Genomic DNA, 16,921 nt, shown 5'->3' with positions numbered 1-16,921 from the left:
CACAAGGAACAATAAGCATCATCCAGGTGGCTCAAATATCTTAAGTTCAAAAATTCTTACTGCCAATAATCCTGATCACTTACAGTTTCAACACGTAAGGGTAAAAAATTCTCCAATAGAGTTAACGATGCATCTTGCACGTTTGCTTAAACTCTTGAACAGGAGCTCCCGTCATGGCTCAGTGGTTAACGAACCCGACTAGTATCCATGAGGACTCCGGTTCGATCCCTGGCCTCGCTCAGTGGGTTAAGGATCCAGCGTTGCCGTGAGCTGTGGTGTAGGTCGCAGAGGAGGCTGGGATCCCGAGTTGCTGTGGCTGTGGTGTAGGCCGGTGGCTACAGCTCCTGATTCAACCCCTAGCCTGGGAACCTCCATATGCTGAGGGTGCGGCTCTAAAAAGACAAAAAAGACAAAAAAAAAAAACAAAATAAACTCTCAAAGAACATTTGACCTTGAGTCTATAAGGGCTACCAAGTTGGTAAAACGTGTGTGATATATGTGTTAGATGATAAATGATACATATTAGAAAGTTAAAGGCAATCAGACGTTCTCACCGTCTCAGGTCACCTTCCCTAGAAGCAGAGTCTGAGATCGGGGTGGGGAGCACGACTGAGAGAAGGAGGCCACGCAGGGGAAAGGGATGGGGGGGGGAGGGCAGGAGGAGGAGCTAAGCAAAGGGAGGGTCTTAGCTGGTGGTGAATTTCAGGATGGTTCCACAGGAAGCACTGCAGGATAAACCCCATCGCAGAGGTGATCACACCTTGAGGCAAGGGGGCCGGCCTCTTGTATTCCGTGTCCATGGGTCATTGGCTGCTGGTTATGACAGGGGGTAAGGGTCATTTCCTGGGTGGAGTGGCTCCCTTTGGGCTGAGGGCACCTCTCTGGGGAAAGATGCAGCTGTGAATGCTGAGCAGCCAAAACCCACAGCACCTGGGGGATGGGTGCACGAGCCAGGAGAAGACGTGTGGCCAGTGAGCCAGCAGCACCCACTACACCTGCTTCGGCAGCAAAATAAACTCACCTGCCTATGATAATCAACCCCCTGTCTCGACCCTCCCTAGCCTTGTATTAATGCCTCTTAACACTCTCACGAGGGTATGATGTCTAGAGTGGGGGGGTCAGTATTCACTTTCTCTATTTAAACCTGATTGAAATAAACACTTTGTCTGGTAGAGTCAAATCTCAATATAATGTAATGGGAATCTTCATTTTGCCACAGACAAAAGCAATTAAAGATGGATGAGAGTAAATAATAATTTTTAAAAAATCAAACATTGGAAAACTGGAAGATCTCATTAAATATTTATCACCATTCGCAAAGGAGGATTTTTTTTTTAAAGCCTAGATGTAAAGAGAAAAACATCATAAAGAAAAAGATCAGCAGGTTTTACTTCATAAAAGTATAAAACTTCCATCCATGAGGAAAAACAAAACCAACTCTGCATAAATGAAATTAAAAGGCAAACAGGGAAGAATATTTCTGCCAATGCAAAACAAATGCCTTGACAAATGAAGGTCGCTAATTTAGCAAGGGTAATATTTCACAGCATGCTCATGGGCCAGATTCAGGAATCAAATCCCCACCCAGTAAAAGGGATGGAAGAGAGATTAAAATATCTCTTTTTAAGAACCATCTGTGACCAGCGTTAACCGTGGGTCGCTTCCTTCATTGTTCTCTATCTTAGATTCATTATCGGTGGTATGGGGATAATAACAGTGCTTACCTTTTTTTTTTATTATCATCATTCTTAGGGCTGCAAGAACTAGATGTCCTACTAGGAATTAATTATCCATACTTAAAAAAAGAGAAAGTCAAATGATAGAAAGCAAAAGGAGCTTCGGGGTTGACAGAGCAGAAGTATTAGGGAGAGGTATGTGGGGAGCGGGTTGCTAGAATCAGGGCAGTGTATTCTGCTAGGTTCTACCACACTCTGGCACCAAACTATCATTGCTGATCTTAGGCCAATGAGTTGCTAGAGGATCCTGGAGACCCGTGGAGAGTTCCTCCTTACCTACTACGAGAGAGGCAAAACTTCTCTCTTCTTCTCAGGCTCCCTTCATCATTAGGTGTTGCCATATGGCCAATTTCTAACCTGTGGCGTGTGAGCAGAAGTGACATGTGCCATTTCTGGTCATACACACATCACATCCTTCCATGTCTTCCTTTCCTTTCCAACTGCTGGAAGCAGATGTGATGACTCAACCTGGACCCCACAGAGGACAACAGACGCTAATACAGCAGAGCTGCTAGAGGAGCTTGAGTCCCAAGAAATGACATCCTGGGACATCCGCACGGGCTGGTTTGCTGAGCAAGACATGCGCTTCCTTATTCATGCCACTAAACTACTGGGTCTTATTACAACAATTAAGTCTACCCGCATACAGCAACGTTGAGCTACGTCTATTGGTAAATGCCATTGACAGCCTTTCCCATGGAAAGGCGCTCCAGGACAGTGACGCTACGCACAAACAGCAGGGACAACACATATATGTTAGAGGCCACACATACAGTTTGAAGGCTGCTGCCAAAAGGCTTTGGGCTCAAATATTTCCCCTCTTGGCCTGCAAAGGGGTTGGCAAACTTTTTCTGGAAAAAGAGGGCAGATAGAAGATATTGCAGATGACTTTGTCGGCCACACAGTCTCTGTTAAAACTACTCAACTCTGCCTTTTTGTAGCACAAAGGCCAACACAGGCAATACCTAAACAAGTGGGCATAGCTGTGTTCAAAGAAGTCACTATTTATAAAAGCAGGCTGTATGCCACTTTTGGCCCGCAGGCCATAGTGGCTGACTCCTCGCCTACTAGGAAACCTAGAATTCCTCCTGTTAGAGAATCATTTGTTTGGCCCATACCTAGCCAAGTCTTATTAAAATGTATATGTAGGCAATAAACTACACCGTGAAAGGTGGCATTATTTATATTTTAATAACAGCTTTACATTGTACCAGATTGTCTTGAAGGTACATTTCAATGGGTTTCACATTCCTGATCAAGAGCCTAAAGTTAAACTGGTATGTGATAGGCATCATATTTAATCAATTAACCTTTAACTACCCAGTTTAAAAACTTCTACTAAATAAGCATCAGTTTAACAGGACAGCATTGTAAATGCTCTTATCAATTTTATTTTATTTATTTTTGCTTTTAAGGCCACACTTTCAGCATATGGAAATTCCCAGAAAGGATCATATTGGAGCTGGCCTATACCACAGCCACAGCCACGTGGGATCCGAGCCACATCTGCAACCTACACCACAGCTCATGGCAACGCCGGATCCTTAATCCACTGAGGGAGGCCAGAGATCGAACCTGCATCCTCATGGATACTAGGTGGGTTTGTAACTTGCTGAGCCACAATGGGAACTCCCATCTTATCGATTTTATTCAAGATATTTCTAGCTTTACAGGAAGATGGTGACAGAAGTGAGGAAGGGAAACCCCTGCCCCCCCCCAAAGCTAAAACCCAAGCCAACACTCTCAAGGCCAAGAAAGCTGTGCTGCAAGGTGGTGTCCACAGCAACACACAAAAAAGATCCATCCGTCACCTGCCTTCTGAGATCCCAAGCCTCTCTAGCCTTGAAAGCGGTTCAAATAACCTTGGAAGGGCACCCTGGAGAAACAGGCTTGACCGCTACACCATCGTCGAGGCCCTCCCCGACCCCCGGGCAGCCAGAGAGACAACAACATGCTTGTGTTCATCGTGGATGTCGAGGCCACCAAGCACAAGATCCACCAAGCTGTGGAGAAGCTCTACGACCCTGACGAGGCCACGGTCCACACCCTGACCAAGCCTGATGGAGAGAAGAAGGCATACGTTCGGCCGGCTCCTCATTCTGATGCTCTGGCTGTTGCTAACAAACTGCGATCATCTCAACTGAGTCCAGCCGGAAATTCTAAATACATACACACACACATATAAATGTACACATACGTAATATAGAATAATACACAGTATAGACACGTGATTATAATATATACATTTTAAAAATAATTACATATATGTATATGGTTTATAATTAACATATAATTATATATTTTTTCACCCTAAAAAAAGATATTTCTAGAGAAAGTAATGATTGATTCATTGATTGATTTTGGCTACCCTGGTCCAGATGCTGACACGGGTACTTCAGAGGCATTATCTGCAATCATCACACAAACTCCCACTGAGCTCACAGAGGGGAACCCTGAGGCTCAGAGCGGTAAGTCATTTGTCTAAGATCATCTCATTGACGGAGAGAGATGTGTGCCTAGTTTCAAAGCCTCTATTCTCACACCACGGCCTCCTGGCTTAAAGAAGGGAGAATGTGGGCAGAGACTTTGGTGGGAAACTAGAGACCGGCCGCGAGAGGAGGTCCCTTGGCTCTGGACCTGGAAGGACAGGTGTATGCGGTCAAGGGCATCGGGAGCAGAAGCGGGGCCCCCGTGTGTTGTTATTGGGTCACAACATGAATAAGCGGCCGAAGAGTCCAAGGGTGGCATGGTTGTAAGCACGATGGGCAGTCTACACAGAGCACATATGAAATTCGTACATTTACTAAGCACTTGCTGTATAGGCACATGGGCAGCATTCCAAATGCTCTACATGGACCCATCATGCAGTCTTCACAATAACCCCCTGAAGCAAGTTCTAGTATTGTTTTCTTCATTTTATAGGTCAGGAACTGAGGCACAGAGGGATTTAAGCAACTTGTCTCGGGTCAAAAGGTCTAGAAAAAGCAGAGCTAATATTAATCTTGTCAGGCCTCAAAGTTCATATCTTAATTCCTTACACTATACTGTTTCCTGAAATAGCAAATAAAATCCCATGCTGTTATAATTAGTCTTTACCACTGTGCCTGCTCAGGTCTCCAGAGACCTTTATCACAATTTGTAGTAATGCATAATTTTGCTTTCTTTCTTGTCTCTTTAACTAAATAGTAAGCACTGTGATGACGAACCCGTGTTTCTTTTTTTTCTTTCCTCGGCTGCACCTGTGGCATGCAGCAACCAGAAGCAGTGACAACACTAGATCCTTAACCTGCTGAGCCACAGGGGGACTCTGAATCCATGTTTCTTTTATCCAACAGGGATAAAAGTACCTAGCACAATGCCTAGCACTTTGCAGATATTTGATAAATAGCCATTGCATGAGGTAACGGGTAAATGACATGCCAACAGGAGAACTCAAGATGGCATGATCTTGGAGTTCCCACTGTGGCTCAGAACGTTAAGAACCCAACATAGTGTCTGTGAGGATGCAGGTTTGATCCCTGGCCTGGCTCCGTGGGTTAAGGATCCAGGGTTGCAACAAGTTGCAGCGTAGGTTGCAGATGCGGCTTGGATCTAGTGCTCCTGTGGCTGTGGCATAGGCCAGCAGCTGTAGCTGTGATTTGACCCCTAGCCCAAGAAGGTCCAGATGCTGCAAGTGAAGCCATGAAAAGAAAAGGAAAAAAAAAAAAAAAAAAAAAAGATGGCATAATCTCTGTGCAATGGGAAAGGCTTCTCTTCCTAATAAAAAACAAAACAAAGGAGTTCTCTTGTGGCTCAGTGGGTTCAGGACCTGGCATTGTCACTGCTGTGGCTCTGGTTACTGCTGTGGCTGGGGTTTGACCCCTGGTCTCGGAACTTCTGCATGTTGTGGGTGTAGCCGAGAAAAGATACATTAATTTTAAAAAACCGAAACAAAGAAACAAACCAAAAACCAAACCACAGTTGAAACCATCATGCTCTACTGGTGGGGATATAAAATGTAGCAGATGTTGCAGAAAACAATTTTGTGGTTCCTCAAAATATAAACATAAAATCACCTTATGATTCACCAATTCCACTCCTAGGTGTACACATAAAAGAACTGAAATCAGGGGCTCACCCAGAGACTTAAACACCCATTGTTCATGGCAACATTATTCACGATAGCCAAGATAGAAATAAGCCAAATGTCCATGGATGGATAAACAAACGTGGTACATACATACATACAGTGGACTATGGTTCCATATTAAATAGGAATGAAATTCTGATACTTGCTGATGAGCCTTGAAAACTGCTCTGTGAAATAAGCCAAGTAAGTGTATGAGTCCACTTACATGCGGCACCTAGAAGAAGCCAACTCATAAAGACAAAAAGTAAGACAGAAGTTACCAGGGAGTAAGGGGGCGTGGGTGGGAGTTATTTTTCTAATGGACACAGAAATTTTGGGGATGACAAAACCAAGCCGAAGATGGATCGATGCAATGGTTGCAAAATAATGTGAATGTACTTAAAGCCACCAACTGATTAAAATGGTACATTTTATGTGATGTGTATTTTACCAAGTGAAAAATCCCCATACGACAGAAGACAGGTGCCCCTTTAAACACTTTGCTTTTATCAGCACATCACTCTGAGGTCAGAAAGCATCTCAGGAGCCCTAGGCGGCCCTGGGTCTCAGCCAAGGATGCTGGTGTCTGCACTGCAGAGCCCAAGAGGACCAGGAGATAAGCGTGAATCTCTGGCAATACGGATGATATGGACTCACCTGGAAGTTAAACTCTGGGCCGTCGCTGGCAGATACCAGGACATGCTCAGTCACTGTAACACCGTCCCAGGCACAGGGAATGGGCGTTTCAGAACACAGTGAGTGGTAAACTGTGACGATCCGCAAGACAGAATCCTGAACATTTCCATAGGGGGAACAGAGATAGTTTGCTTTTGTCTTTTGTTTTTGGTGTTTTGTTTTGTTTTGTTTTGTCTTTTTAGGACCACACCCACGACATATGGAGGTTCCCAGGCTAGGGGTCGAATCGGAGCTGTAGCCGCCGGCCTACAGCACAGCCACAGCCACGTGGGATCCGAGCCTCATCTTCGACCTACACCACAGCTCCCGGCAGTGCCAGATCCTTCAGCCACTGAGCCAGGCCAGGGATCAACCTCATGGTTCCTCGTCAGGGTCATTTCCTCTGCGCCACGACAGGAACTCCCCAGAGACAGTTCTTTTAACCACCCCTGGTCCCCCCAGTCCCCTAGTGAGGATGACGGAAGGCTCGGGTCAGAACCCACTGAATGAGACAGAACATTGTCTGAGTCTTACGGGCGTCAGGGACTATCGACCCTTCCCCATATTCCAACCATTACGCCTTTTGCCACTAATACTTGGGCTTGAATGAGCTTGTTAAGGACATCAGCAAGCTAATGACGTCCCAAGACCCCAAGAAAGGAGGTTCAGGTGAATAAAGTTTCTGGGAGAAAAGAGTCGTGGTTGGGAAGAAGCACACAAAGAACCAAAGTGGGCAGAGCCGGAGCGAAGCCCGAGGGAGCTGGAGGCCGGGGGAGAGGAGGCCCGGAGGTAGCAAAGGGGGTCCGTGACGGAAGCTCAGGGGGCACAGAAGATGAGCTCTCGATTCCTCCAGACTTGAAGGTTGTCCATGAAATTGAGCCGGCCCTGCTGCATGAGCAGGTGCGCATTCCCAGGCAAGCAGGGGGCCCGGGAGCAGACCTGCTGTCACCGTTACGCTGGGGCAAATATTTCTCTTGCTTTTATATCTCATAGATGATTACGGGGAGAGCAGTGTAAGGGCAGGAGGAAAGACATTAGCACTTCGGAGCCAATCTGGGACACGGATGCTGCCTCTCTAACTCATTGGCTTAGGAATCACTCAGCTTCCATGAGAACCTAGTTCCTCAGCTGGAGAACAGGTTCATGGCACCTTATTAAGGTAACACCACATGTCACCCAAGACCTGTTGGGGAAGCAGGTAATCCCTACCAGAAAATACCTATTCGAGCAATACCTACTACCATGCCCGGCACACAGCTACATGGTCCATAGATGTTCGCTTCCTTCTCTCACCTGTAATTCTAGGTCTGCACTCCGCCTACCCCAAGTGGGCAGAAATCGCCAGATTTCATTCGTCCTGCTGGCTGGATACGAGCCGTCAGAGGTCAATACCTCTCCTTTCTTTGTGAGCACTGTCATAGGTTGCATCCTTTTCTCTCGTACTGCCCCTCCCCTGAGGCTCTCTAAGGAATTGGCCGAGTCCAGAGGGGACACATAAACCATTTTTATGGTACTAAGAGGGAAGTGAGGACACAATGAAAGATGGGTGGATTTTCTAGGAAAAAAATTAGAGAAATCTCAAATCGCCTTTCCTTCCCACACAGTCCATCCCACTGTTTGATTTGCTTCCCTGGACGCCAAATAAAAGCACCTGGCAATCAGGGTGCCTAGGGGATGCCTATCAGGGGCTGGACAGGGTCAGACTTTCAGTCATGGAGACCCTCCGAAACCCTCTCAAATGGCCTCTCCCAAATGACAGCCGTTTCAGCTCAGAAGTCATTTCATCCTGAAATCATCGCCCAGCACCAGGGGTACCCCGCCTGTGGCACTGGATAGGATGGAGGCACGTGCTTCCTCTGATTTACACTCATCCCTTTGAGGAAATGCTAACAGCTAGGTGATGCTAACCTCTTGTATCATCCTCTATTTTTAGACCCCGAGTAATCAATCAAGTTATAATCTGACAATGTGCTTAAAGACATATTAAAGTCAAATTAAATGATAGAGCCTCAGACACCACACACATTTTAAAGAATGCATTATCCCTGCCCAGTTTCAATCCAGACCCATTATAACCTAAATTATTATTACTTCATATCCCATTATATATCTGAAAGTTAAATGTGACTCTGAGATTGTTTCCTCCAATTTTAATCAAGCCTCATATACTCAAGCAGCTCGTTCCAAAAGTTGCAGAGAGAAATGATGTCTCATGAATATTATCGTTATGCTGTGAGCTCAGACACTGCTGGTAGAATCAATACGCTCAGTCATTCAGATACATCTGGAGCACCCACTACTTGGTGGGTACTGCCTTGGGCTCCATGGAGACAATGATGGACAAAAGCAAGACATAATTCTTACCCTTGTGGAGCTAGAGTTTAGTGAGGAGATAAGCCAAATCATTAAATAAGTAAATAAATGGTTAGGACTGAGGACTGAAGTTATTAAGCCCCTGTCTCTCTCTTCATCCACCTCTCCGCTCTGCTGTCGTCTATTTGGCTTCCTTTTCCAGCATCCTCTCTCCATGTCACTAGGACGGCCACTTGCAGCTCCTGACTACTGTGGTGCTAATGAATAATGATCCTAACAGAATAGCTGTCCCTGGAGCTCCAGCAAAGTCCCAGAGAGGGTGCTGACTGGCCTGGTTCAGATCCCATGCTCCTTCCCGAGCCCGGACGGAGACCTGGGGAAGGACTATTCTGATTGGCCAGCCCAGGTCACATGTGCACTCAAGGCGGGAAGGGCGGGGTGGTGTTAATCTCCCCGGTACCTAAGGGAGATGGTGGCTAAGCCAGACTCCCATGGAAAGGCAGCGAGTGAAGGAGAAAATGTCCCGATAAAGAGGTAGAGGGGAGAGACCCCGGCCATGATGACTCAGCAAAGTCCAGCCTGCGCCCCCAACCACCCTCCCCCACGCGTCTGTTTCTGCAAAGTTGCTTCCGCAATGACAACCCTGCCTGTTCTCACTCCGGTCCGTCCCACCAAGCTCCACCCGGAAGCGCTAGCCCGGAAAAGCCTTGTGAAACCCTCTGGCGGGGCTCAGACTCCGGAGAGTGATCTCCTCTGGGCCCGCTGCCCTGATACACCTGAGTTCTCCAACTCTCCCGGGGCTGCGTGGTGCCTCGCCGGGTCACCGAGCTGCTGGAGCTGACACACTGCGGCCGCGGAGCGGCTGGGCAGCGGCCCAAACAGGAGCAGTTTCCCAAAAGAAGGGGTGATGGGCCAATTGATGCTTCGCCATTAAAGTGTCAGAAGGCTGACATTTAAAGTTGGTCAAGCAAAAGAAGAAAAGATGTAGCAATGTAAGTTTTCCTTCCTCTATCTTCCTTCCAGCTCCTCTAAGGACCAGGGACTGAGGTGTGCAGCATGCTGGAACGAGAGAGGGCTTCAGACCCAGAAAGATGTGGACTCGTATCCTCCCTCCCTGACTTCTCAGTGGCTACATGGCCTTGGGCAAATCATCGAGCCCTCTAACAGTTTCTTCAGTGGCAGCATGGGGATAATTAATTCCACCCCCAAAGGATTGCTGGGGAGATGAAATTATATAATGTAAATAAAGAGGCACAGTGATGGGCGCATTGGAGCTGCGTGATGGATGGTGGATACTTGGAAATCTTCCTGCAGGAGTTCCCTTCATGGTTCAGCAGTTAACGAACCCAACTAGGATCCATGAGGATGGGGGTTCGATCCCTGGCCTCACTCAGTGGGTTAAGGATCCAGTGTGGCCATGAGCTGTGGTGTAGGTGGCAGACGTGGCTCGGGTTATTCTGAGGCATACTACTAACTCAGGTAGTCAGTGTGGGAACATGACGCCTTCTTTGATATGGCTACTGATGAACATTTGTGGCTTAAGGGCTCCAGGGAGTAACATCCCCACGGGCCTTGTTTCCTATAGGGGCTGTACCCATGCCCAGATGGACATTAATCCTTAAGTCCCTGTGACTCAGTTTACAGGGAGAAAAAGGCAAAGAAACCATGACACCTACAGGACATTTCCACCCCTAAAACCCCTGATGGACAAGGACTGATAGAGGTCATTGGGCAAGGCCAATGGGAGAAATCCACATCTTTCTGGACCCCAGGTTGGTACACCCCCCCCCCCCATTTTAAGGATAAAAATCCCTATAGGACAATAGAGAGCAGGGGCTCTTCTCCCCTCTCCCAGCAGCCCTGGGAGCTATTTGCTTTCCTGTAATAAAGACTTTGCCTGCTGCCTATGTGTTCGCAGAGCTCATTCTTCCACTGCATAAATAAGAACCTAGAATCTGGTAACATCTTTCCGGCATCACCGACTTGCTGTGGCTGTGGCAGAGGCCGGCAGCTGTAGCTCCGATTCCACCCCTAGCCTGGGAACTTTCGTATGCCGCAGGTGCGGCCCTAAAAAGCAAAAAGAAAAAAAAAAGAAAAGAAACCTTCCTGGGTACCACATTGTATAACAAATACTCTAGACAGGGGCTAACCAGTGCAATGGAGGGAGATAGTGGTCCTTGGAGACAAAAGAAGGAAGCAAAATATAAACAAATAAATAAAGTATATATTCATATTTTGAGAAATGCTCTGATGGAAATAAATGAGCTATTCTGAAAAACAAACCAAAAAACCACAAGCAAGGAGTTCCTGTTGTGGTGGAACGGGTTAAAGATCCAGCATTGCTACAGCTGTGGCATAGGTTGCAGCTGCAGCTCAGATTCAATCCCTGGCCCAGGAACTTCCATATGTCACAGGTGCAGCCAAAAAAAAAAAAAACAAAAACCAAATATAATACAATCATAAGTGTGGAGGCCTCCTTTCAATGGGATAGGTCAGGAAGGCCTCTTGGAGAAGGTGACATGTAAACTAAGTCCTGAAGGGCAAGAAAAAGATTGCCATGCAAAGAATTCAGGGAGAGGCTTCTAGACAGAGGGGACGGCAAGTGAGCGAGTGTAAAGACCCAGAGGCGGGAAAGGGTGGGCGTCGTCAAGGAACAGCAGGGGAAAGAGGGATTAGAAGTTAAAAAGAAATAGGGAAGAGATCACGCTAGGCCTTTCAGGCCGCAGTAAGAAGTTCAAGTTCCGCACTGGATGACATCTCGTTAAAATTCTCATCAAGGTTGCTGGGTGGAGAAGAGCGTGGATAAGGGTGTTGCGGGGGAGACCAGCTAGGAGACCACTGCCCTCATCTTAGTAACAGACACCGGGGACCTAGCCTATGGGTGAGAGTGGAGGTGGGGATAAAAGGACGGATTAAGTATATATTTCAGTTGTAGGACCAGGAAGATCCAGAGATAGATTTATCTGTGGCAGATAGAGGAAATGGGGGCATTAAAGATAAATCTTGGAGTTCCCATCATGGTACCATGGAAACAAATCTGACTAGGAGCCACGAGTTTCGGGTTCGATCCCTGGCCTCGCTCAGTGGGTTAAGGATCCAGCATTGCTGTGAGCTGTGGTGTAGGCCAGTGGCTGTAGCTCCGATTGGACCCTTAGCCTGGGAACCTCTATATGCCATGAGTGCATCCCTAAAAAGCAAAAAAATAAAAATAAATCTTGCCTCTAGGGGTTGAGCAAGTACTTGGGCAAATGCGGGCCATTTACTGAGCTGGGGAAGCGAATTTAAGATACTGAGTTTGAGGTGCCTCTAGGGACCCAGATTAGGCAGTTAGATGGACAAGTCTGGGTCTGAAGGGATACAAATCTAGGGTACAAATCTGAAGCCATGGAACGGGATGAGATCATTCAGGACAGAGAAGAGATAAGAAAAGACGAGGGAGAAGATCCCTGCATGAGCCTTGAGACTCACAGAGGAAGAGTCAGCAAGGAAGAGAAGCCATGACCCGGGGGGGAACCAGAATCAGAGGGAAAGAGGCCAGGAGAGGAAATGATTTCAAAAAGAAGGAAGCAGTCAATTCTGGTGAAACCTGCTGAAAGATTAGTAAAAAGAGGACAAGGAAATGAACTTTAAATTTAGAAACAAGTAAGAAATCTGCCCTTGACAGTAGTGCTCTCAAGCTCTTTTTTTTTTTTTTTTTTTTGGCTGTGCCCTTGGCATGTGGAAGTTCCCAGGCCAGGGAGCCACAGCAATGGCAATGTCACTGCAGTGACAACACCAGGTTCTTAACCTGCTGCACTACAAGGGAACTCCCTGTTCTTTTTTTTTTACTGAGGTATAGTGGATTAGCAATATAGCATTAATTCCCTTTTATACAGCCAAGTGATTTCGCTTTACACACACACATATATAATTTTATTTTTTTGCTTTTTAGAGATGCACCTGCAGCACATGGACGTTCCCAGGCCAGGAGTCGATTCGGAGCTGCAGCTGCCGGCCTATACCACAGCTCACAGCATCGCTGGATCCTTAACCCACTGAGTGAGACCAGGCATCGAATCCACATACTCATGGATACTAGTCGGGTTCGTAACCCGCTGAGCCACAACAGGAACTCCGTATATGTATAAGTTTCTAATATTCTTTTCCATGATGGTTTATCGTAGGGCAGTGAAGAGAGTTCTCTGTGCTGCAGGAGGATCCTGCTATCTGTTCCTCAGTGTTGAATAGCTGGCATCTGCTAACCCCAACCTCCCCATCCATCCCTCTCCCAACCCCCTCCCCTTGGCAACCCCAAGTCTGTCCTCCTCATCTATGAGTCGCCAACTGATCTTTTAAAAGCAAATCCGATCACGTTACTCCCTGGATTACAAAATTCAGGGGCTCGTCACCAAGGGCTTAGCTGGACACATGAGTCTGCTCCTCCCCAGCCTGGCTCCCACCTGCTCTCATCCACTCCCCCCTCCTTTGGCTGCACTTCCTGTGAGCAGCAACCGCAGATGGTCCTGCTTCTCAGAGCAACCCGGCTCCCTGGGTCTGGGCACACAGCTTCTCAGACCTGTGCCGCCCTTCCCTCGTTCCTGGGGAATGCCACACCCCTGACCCAGCCCTGATTCCACCTGCAGGCAGTGTTGTTTGAGCCATAAATGCCCTCCTCTGATCTCTAAGAGATCACTTCTCAGGTTGCATTTGATTGTTTCTCACTTGTGACGCCCTTTAGACTATGAGTGAGACCCTTTACTGGGACTCTGTTTTGTTCTTCTGTATGCCCGACACAATACCCGATGCGCCACAGCGACCTAAAGTTCCCTAAAGACAAAAAGGCATTCTAACCTTTTAAGAAGCAGGAGTTCCTGCTGTGGCTCAGCAGTAATGAACCTGACTAGTATCCACGAGGACTCAGTTTCCATCCCTGGCCCTGCTCAGTGGGTTAGGGATCCAGCATTGCCACGAGCTGCAGTGCAGGTTGCAGATGCGGCTTGGATCTGGCATTGCTGTGGCTGTGGCATAGGCTGGCAGCTGCAGCTCTGATTTGACCCCCTAGCCTGGGAACCTCCATATGCAGTGGGTTTGGCCCTAAAAAAAAAAAAGATGGAGGATGGGAGTGACGCATCTGCAAGCCAAGGCGTGCCCGCAGTTAGCAGAAGCCAGGAGAGAGGCACAGTGTGGTTCCTTCCGCAGCACCTTCAGAGGGAGCACGGTCCTGCTGACACTTTGATTTTGGACTTCTGGCCTCCAGATCGGAGAAAACAAATTTTTTTCATTTTAAGCCACGCAGTTTTTGGTGCATTGTTTTGGAAGCACTAGAAAACAAACACCTCCTCTGACATGAAGGAAGCCCAACATCTATCTTCTTTCTTTTGTCACGGTGGCACTCCGTACGTTTAACTCAACTCATTATGCCGAAAAATTTTAAATATGGGGAAAACAAACAAACAAATAGCGCTCGCTTCAATTTTGTCTAACAGGGAATTAAGAAGACTCTCCAAAGACCTCACTTTAATCAGGCTTAAATTAATCTACATTTTATATTTATAGTGCTATTAAATTAACCGAGTGCATTTTTATAAAAATAATGTATTTTGAAGGACGGAACTTGGATTTTGTTAATTTAAGTGCTCTATTTTTATTTAGCAAAAGAAAGTTATACATTTTCTTCTGCTCATTTTATAACCCTGGGTGAGCTTCATTATAAAATAAAAGCCTATTAATTAAAAAATACTCTAACGAAAGCTGTGAAGTTCTGGAGTGAAACAGTGAAATGGTATGGCGGTTGGTGTTATGTGTCAACTTGGGCTGGGATACAAAATGCCCACGTAGCTGGTAAAACATTATTTCTGGCTCTGTCCGTGAGGCTGCTTCCAGAAGGGATTAGCATTTGAATCTGGAGACTAAGGAAGTAGATCACCGTCAGCAGAGCTGGTGGGCATCACCTAATCCGTTGAGGGTTGACTAGAACATAAAGAGGAAGGGCAAGTGTGCTCCTTGCTTGAGCTGGGACATCCATCTGCTGCCCCCAGACACTGCCGCGCCTTGCTCTGGGGCCTTTGAACGCAGCCTGAATCACACCGTTGGCTTTCTTGGATCTCCAGCTTCTAGACGGCAGATCAGGGGACCTCGAGGCCTCCAACACTGCGGGAGCCTCTATAAAAAGTCTCTCTCTTTATGTATCGCCATCGGTTTGTTTCTCTGGAGAACCTAGACTGATGCAGATGGAGAAGTGGCAGAGAAATTGCTGCCCTCGTTGATAGAGAAGAAAAAGGTAAAGAAGTTGAGCTGTGGGGAGGGAGGAGTCAACTTCAAGAAGAAAACGGAAGCCACGTTAGGTGTTGAAACAAAAGGAGTTTAATACAGGGGACCGGGGACACGCAATGGAAGAGCTACGCCCCCAGCAGCAATGAGGCAAACCCTCGATGAACAACGGAAGGAGCCACTTCTGCCTCTAGGCTGGAGCAGGCTTCTCCAGCTGGGGACTCTCGGTGCTTTGGGCCCAGGGATTGGTCCTTCGTTGTGAGGGGCTGTCCTCTGCATCATAGAATGGTGAGTCTTTCACTCTGGCCTTCAGCCACTAGATGCCAGGAGTCCCCCTGCCCCCCCTTAGTTGTAACAGCCAAAAATGTTGCCAGCCATTCCTTAATGCCCCCTGAATAGAGGGGGGTGAGGAGTAGACAGAAAAATCCACCATGGGTGAGACCCGCTGAGCTAAAGGGACAAAGGACGAGGTGGTTCTACTGGAACTTAGGTCCAGAGTCACCAGGGAAAAGCTGGAACCATGAAGCAAGAGGTCTGAAGAGTGAAAATTAGAGACATGGAGAAGAGGCCGTGGGCAGTGAGGGGAAGGGGGAGATACCCTGGCTTCTCGCCTGCCCCCTCCATCTCCTGCCGGCTGGTGCTGGCCTCCTGAGCGAGGAGCAGAGCTCAGTAAAGGTGAGAGCACAGACCCAGAATCAGCACAGGGATTCCCTTAAATCTCTGGTTCGGAATGGAGACAAATTTAAATCTGAGGTCCACCCTTGAGACTGGTATTCACTCAGTATTCCAGATCACCAGCTGCTAGACATCATCCAGACGCAGCTTACTGTGAAACCAAAGACACCCCTCACTTGCGTGGGCCCCCTCCAAAGTGCCAGCATGTGTTCAACGTGATCTCACAGTTTCATAAAGTTTGCATCACACTCCCCCTCAAGTTGGATGGAACTGGAGTGGGCGTGGGCACGTCAGAGATGGGGGAGAGGAAAGGTGGTGGGTATCAGCCCTGCCTTTGGACTTGAGAGCAGGGGCTCCTGCCCTGGGCCCCACACATCAGAGGGGCTCACCCCTGCCCTCCAGATGAGAAGTCTGCCGGGTCCACGGGCTATGCCCACTGGGAGTTTACACCCTCCCCTTCTTGCTCATCATTTTCTTTCTTTTTTTTTTTTTTTTTTTTTTTTTAAGGCAACACCTGAAGCATATCAAAGTTCCCAGGCTAGGGGTTGAATTGGAGCTGCAGCTACCAGCCTATGCCACAGCCACAGCCATGCATGTCCAAGCCACATCTGTGACCTACACCACAGCTCACGGCAATGCCAGTTCCTTAACCTGCTGAGTGAGGCCAGGGATTGAGTCTGCATCCTCATGGAAACTAGTCAGGTTCGTTACTGCTGAACTACAATGGGAATTCCTCTTATTCATACTTTGAATTTCCAGAACTTCAGACTTCCCAGTCCAAATGGCCTTGAGTCTGCTCCCAGGAACTCCATGGGCCTCTTCCCCGAGTCCAGCCTTCCCAAACTGGACCCTACCAGAGGTAAGCACACCCCTATGCCCAAGAGGTGGCCAAGGCTAGAGGTCATGGATAAAGCTTGGATATACAGACTAGAGCATCCATGCATGTGAGAGGCCCTGCAGGGTACGGAATGGAGCTAAGCAGGAAGTGGAGTCATTAATAAGCAATAAAATCAGTAAAAATGTCTCTGATATTGAGGCGCAAATTTTAAGTAAAAAAAAAATTTTTTTTCAAATTGTATCAAAGTTGTAATTCATAACGAGGAAGAGGTTAAGTTTTGAATAGAAGAATAAGCTTTTGTATTGTTTGATGTCTGTTTCTTCTTGA

The sequence above is a fragment of the Sus scrofa genome, chromosome 5 (genome assembly GCF_054392235.1).
Source record: "Sus scrofa isolate SSC_HxYL_T2T_F1_AM1 chromosome 5, Sscrofa_HxYL_maternal_Yorkshire_Landrace_v2.0, whole genome shotgun sequence".
Classification (NCBI taxonomy): Eukaryota; Metazoa; Chordata; class Mammalia; order Artiodactyla; family Suidae; genus Sus; species Sus scrofa.
Note: the sequence above shows the minus strand (reverse complement) of the source record.